This window comes from Podarcis cretensis (assembly GCF_951804945.1).
Source record: "Podarcis cretensis genome assembly, chromosome: 5".
Classification (NCBI taxonomy): Eukaryota; Metazoa; Chordata; class Lepidosauria; order Squamata; family Lacertidae; genus Podarcis; species Podarcis cretensis.
In genome coordinates this window covers 30,388,178-30,394,177 of record NC_137174.1, presented here as the reverse complement: position 1 = coordinate 30,394,177, position 6,000 = coordinate 30,388,178, and the positions used below count along the sequence as shown (strand labels likewise).

At 40.7% G+C, this 6,000-nt stretch overlaps 1 long non-coding RNA gene across 1 annotated transcript in view; it reads right to left on the bottom strand.

Annotated features, from left to right (window-relative positions):
* Positions 1-4,595: 4,595 nt before the first annotated feature.
* Positions 4,596-6,000, bottom strand: part of LOC307216331 — a 49,397-nt gene continuing 47,992 nt past the window's right edge. The window contains exon 4 of the long non-coding RNA XR_013839022.1: positions 4,596-4,666. This is a non-coding gene — a long non-coding RNA (uncharacterized lncRNA). The remainder of the gene's footprint in view (positions 4,667-6,000) is intronic.

The window sequence follows — 6,000 nt, the reverse complement described above, 5'->3', positions numbered from 1 at the left end:
TTGGTAATGATACAACAGGTGCCTAGAGGCAAAAAAAGGAAGTCACAGATTCATGTATGCATGTTACCCAATTATTCCTTGGTTATGTAGTCACTCATCCATTCATTCGAAACAAGGCTACCTCTCCAGAGGAGAGTAGGAACAACACAGAATGATTGCTGAAATATTGGGAGTGGGGCATGTCACAGAGAGCAGAGTTTTCTTGAAATGCCCCCCCCCATCTTCGCTCAACACTAAGTGGAAGCATATGATTCAGCAACCCAGTAAAATAAAGACCTATTTCTCATTGAGAAATGCGGCATAAATAGCTACTCTTAAGTTGAGAGGTGTCCCAAGAGTATTTCAGCAGCTGACTAGATCCCTCCTTTTGATAATGGCCAGTGCAAAAGAAGACAATGACAGACATTGAGGGATATAATTTTACAAGATGCTTCAGTTTGCTTGTGGACCTCGAGGCATTATGAAAGTCATGCTTTCTCTGACCTGTTGGTATGCAGACAGACAGCACTACATCACTCCTGCTGTCTGCTCTTGCTCACACTGTTTATGTTTTAAAGTGTTTGTTTCATACACATCTTCCAGAGCAATTACGCAATCAGACGTCTCAACCTCCGTGTGTGGTGTTTGCAGTTTTAAAGTCCACACACCACATGTGTGTTCTCTCAGGTGTATCAATTGTATTGGTGAGATATTGCAGCATTTTAAGAAAATTGTCAATAATGTAGAATGGGGGGGACTCTTAGGGCATATGGAGGTGCCAGCGCAGCTGCAACAGGGGTGCTATTTGGTTAGGGAAAGGAAGAGTTGCAGGAATCTCAATGAGGTTCCATTATTTTGTTACTTTTAAGCAGACACTAAGTATTTATTTGTTCTGTCCAGCCTTTCTTGATGTTTGTTTTACACTACTGGTGTTTGCCTGGTTTTTAGTTTTGAATTTATATTTTAAAAAAATTTATTGTATTGCTTTTATCTCCTGTTGGAAGCTGCTGCGAGGGGACATTGTTCTAAAAGGCGGGTTTTAAAGGAATATTTGGGGAAATAAACTAATTTGCCTCAACATAATATTGTACAAGATTAAGTTAGGACTGTCACTATACTGATGGACCAATCCAGATCTGAATGTATATAAATGAATACATAAATAAATGTTTATATGCATCCATATAAAGCATAAGTGGATAACCTTTTTTGGCTCAATTTCCGTTTTTGCAGGGGTTCTGGATTGTGTGGAGGGGTTTAAATTGCCCAGCTCAGTGTTGCAATGTTACCTGTCTGCCCCCAACCCAGTCCACATTGGTGCTGCTGAACAAGGCACCCTTCCTGTCCAATGTCATGTTTCAATCAAAAGCAGATCAAAGTATTCTGGGAACAAGAAACAGCACTCCTACCTGCTCTGTTTCCCAAAGGTGCATTCAGGAAACATCAGAGCAGAGGAGAATGCTATTCCCTGTTTTTGGAGTGCTCTGATCTGCTTTCAGTGGCAGCAGCTACAGGACAGAAGCAACACTTCATTCAGTGGTTTTGCCACTGTATGGTACTAGTGAGATTGTTGTCCACAAAACAGACAAGCTGGATCGGAACTATGAGTCATCAATTCCCCACCCCTGCTATACTCAGTCTTGTACATGTACATGTACACACACACACACACACACACACACACACTTATTTGCTGACTCATTCTTACATAGGCTTGTGTAAATTTAACTTAACAAATGTTGCTCGTATCATTGAAACTCTTCTGGCTTCCCTTCAAATTCCTCAGATGTTTCACTTGAGAAAGCACCGTCAAAACTGCTTTGAATTTTGCTTTAGGCAAAATTTTGATGACAACTGTACTCTGACAACTGCAGAAATTCACTAGTATAATTCCATTACTTTCCACATTTACCACATGTGTGAGATTATCAACAGTTCTGCATGGCCATTCATAATTCCCACTAGCCCAGTGAATTCCATGGTGCTTACTTCTGAGTAGACATGTGTAGGATTGCACTATTAGAAATTAGAAAAATGCATGATGTTACATTTTGAATAGGACATTTTGAATAGGACTGCAGTGTTCATAGCTTTTCTACAGCTGTGTCCAGTGGTATAAATTAGAAAAAACACATTAATACCAAATATGTTGGCTTTAACAGCCACATTTTATATTGCTGGCATTGATCACCTTGCAGCCCTGACATCGTCATCATTATTATCAAAAGCAGGAGTAGCTAAAGGATGTCATTCTAAATCATTGCCTTAACATACTGAATCCTTCTAAAATTGTGCTTACATTCCAAAGGTATACATTACTTTGATTCAAAGCAGTCTCAATGTCCTGAGCTAGCAGTCCCACTCATTAAAATATGTTTTATTAAAACATTTCATGAGCAAGTCTCTACAGAGGAGACCTGTACTCCCCCTCCTGATTTCCTTGAAAAATGAAGATTTTCAAATGTTAATTCCCATCAAAGGGCTTTTGGGATGTCAATATGAACATTCAAAACCACTGCTACAGCCAATCCCCTTCACTGCTACTTCTCCTCCTTTCCCAAGGAAAAGCCTTGGCTTAGAGAAGATGGATGGATAGTTGACAGCAGAGGGACTGACATGTGGAACACTTTTTCCAGTTGGAGATCATAGGGGTTGATTTTAAGCGTAACAATTTCTGGGAGAAAATGAACCCCCCCCACACACACATCATTTGTAGCTAATAAGAGGCAATATACAGTCAAACTCCATGATGCCCAGTAGGAAAAGACATCCCATGTGTCATTTGCTGATGAGGAGAGACTCTCCTGTGTAGATGAAACCATTCCACAACCTGCTACTCTCCTCCCTTTCCCCAAAGGAATGTGTTTTTTTTCATTGGAGAAGGGAGAATGGCAGGGAGTGCTAGAGGTGGTGTATGGGTCCAATGCAAACCCCGATCAAGATGGCCAATCTAAAATGCCATTCAAGCACAGGTTGGTTTGCCTTTTCAAGCACTTATATATTTGACATATGGCTAGATATTTCTACCAGTGTGTTTTGTTTTTATTAATTAATTAATTAATTATTTTTTTAAAAAAATACTTGGAACTATTCCAGCATCTTGAACAAACATGGTTTGTAGGCAATGTTTATATAAAATAGGGATGAACGGAACTACCTAGATGAACACTCAGTTTTGCATACATTAAATCTTAAATTCATTCCGTCCCATTTTCCGTGAAGTTTTTTTTTTAACCATATGAAAACTTTACATCAAAATTACACACATTTTTATTATGTACTGAAGTTCTCACCCTGGGCCAGCAGGGGGATACTGTAGATAGTTATGCAAATGAAGGAACGAAAGTGACGTTCAATGATTGGATAGTTTGTTTGCAAATGAAGGATCGAAAGTGATGTTCAGTGATTGGATAGTTTTTAGAAAATAGCAACAGTTACATTGTTCTGGAGCTCTATATAAGCAGGCTGACTGAGCTCCTCAGCCAGTTCTGTTCCAGCTTACGAATAAAAAGCTGCTTTGGAAGAATTGCTGTGTCGTCTGATATGTTCGCCCACAACTTAACAATTTTTGCATGTACTTTCCTCCTAAGTATGCATTTTGTGCAATTTTTATGGATTCCCCTCTAAAATGTGCATGTTTGAACTGAAAGTGCATCACAAAATCCAGAGAAATACACAACTCAATTGCTAACTAAGGTCCAATCCCTATAGAAATCCAGAACTGCGAATTAAGCCAGTTTGCTTTAAAATGTGGACTAAATAAATTTCCCCTCTATCCCTTAAATAATATAATTAAACACATGTTGCTTGTTGACCTTAGAATTCAAAGTTTGTAAGTCTTCAGATCCTCTAAACATTCAGATGCCTTGGCCTATTACTACCCAGTTTTAATTTGTCATCAGAGTAGCTAAATCAATGCAAATTAGAATGGCTGTGACGTATTTGCCTTCCCAAGAGATTATGACATCACGGTACATCAGTCTGTGGCATTAACAGAGGTAGGGTTTGAAGAGAGGAGAACACTGCCAGGGGTGTAGGGTGGGGGGTGCAGTTCACCCCGGGTGTCATCCTTGGGGGGGGTGACAAAATGGCACACCGTGGGGGGTGGCACTTACCGCGGGGCCTGGCATGCAGCAAACCCGAGCCACACGTCTCTCCTGGGACTGACGCGGTGGCTCAGGGCCCCACACGGCCCGAAACGGCAGGATGGGGCTTATGTCGGACTCTGTGGGCAGCTCGCTGCGGCGCCCCGGTGCGCGGATCGCAGCACCCCCATGTGGCCCTGGGTGCCGGAGCAGCAAGCTACGCCCTTGAACACTGCAAGCATGAACACTACCAGAATGCTGGTTTTAATTGTTAGTTGAGGAACAGGGGATAAATATTTGAAAACAAATAAAGTAATCAAAGATCAAAGGGGACAAATAGAAAATAATCAGAGAATAAACAAATATTCCAAAACAATGCTGGCTTTCACACAACCTTCAATGAACGCAAGGGCTTGCCTTTCGCTTTTGATCAAAGTTGCCCTCTCCTTGCATGCCCATAAAGACTCAAATGATACTCCATAACTATATAAAAGCCGTCATAACCACCACCACCACAATATGGAGTTCCTACCTGCTGGACAGTTGCATCGCTGGTGGATGTCTCTAGCTTCCCGATGTCTTGGCATGTTGAACTGTAATCTCTATAAAGTGAAGGCAGGAGGGGAAAGCTACATTAATAATAATGAAACCCAAGACTTGTGCATGTTAGAAAACAGCTTTTGAAAGGAATTCAGCCCAGAAGTGTAGCGAGGAAAAGACATCTGGTCTCTGATCAAAGACAGACAATTGCCTTCAAATTTAATCTCAACATCCGCTTGACTGAAAGCAGGCAGAGCAAATTTGACAGAATTTCTAAATGTGATTCCTTGCTGAGGGGCTGGATTGCTGCAGAAAGGGGCAATTACCCACGCAGGGAAAATTCCATGTGGCAGACACAACAATTTAGGTTTGGGAGCACTCTTCTAAATACAGTAGCCACCATGGGAATGTCAGGCAAAAACGTTCTCCATGTAATAAGACATCCCAATCCTATGTGATCACTAATGTTTACACATATTCAACTACCACATCACTTCCCTTAAGCCCTACCCCTGTCTTACCCTCAGTCACCATAAATGCAGATTGCAGTTGAGGTGGGGTGAGTATCTACCTGCAAATATTATAGTCTTTAATAGAGAAGACTAATTTCTGACAGCTGCATACACATACACCAACCCTCAGTAATAAATCTGCTCCATCAAGTGTTGCTAGTTCTCCTCTACATTATTTATTTATTTTGACAATTTATATACCGCTTAATTACAACAATCTCTTAGCAGATAAAGTTATACAGTGCCAACCAGTATAGACAATACGGAGCTAGACAGACCATGGATCCGACTCAGTATAAGGCAGCTTCCTAGAACATTTAGAAAACTGCATCAGATTCATGTGCCACGGCCAATGCAATGGCACACTATTGCAACTAAGTAAGGAGCTTTGCTTCAAATCCACCATGTATCATGTTCACCTTTTCTTAGCCATGTACCTGATAAGAGGAACCAACACTGTCAGAAATAGGAACCTATCTTTAGCCTCCTTGATCTGTTTTTAAGACTCAGTATATGGTGACCTGAATTTCCTAAGTACTGTACTGAGATGCTCAGCAACACACACAAACTTAACCACTTCAGATTCAGAAGGAACGGCTGTGTTATCAGATCATTTATTAATCTGGCTATAGTCCAATGCAGAGTTACTCGGGAGAAAGTCTCATTGAATTCAATAGGGCTTACTTCCAAGTATGTTTAGGATCAGGCCATAAACCTGCAATCCCTAGCATATTTCTGCTAGAAATTAGGTATAACTGAATCCAGTGGGACTTACTTCTAAGGGAAAATGTTTAGGGCTTCAAATAGATTTGAAGCCAAAATTCAGAAAGTTTACATACAATTTTTTTTTATATAACCCCCCCCCCCCGGCTTTGTTTTATTTA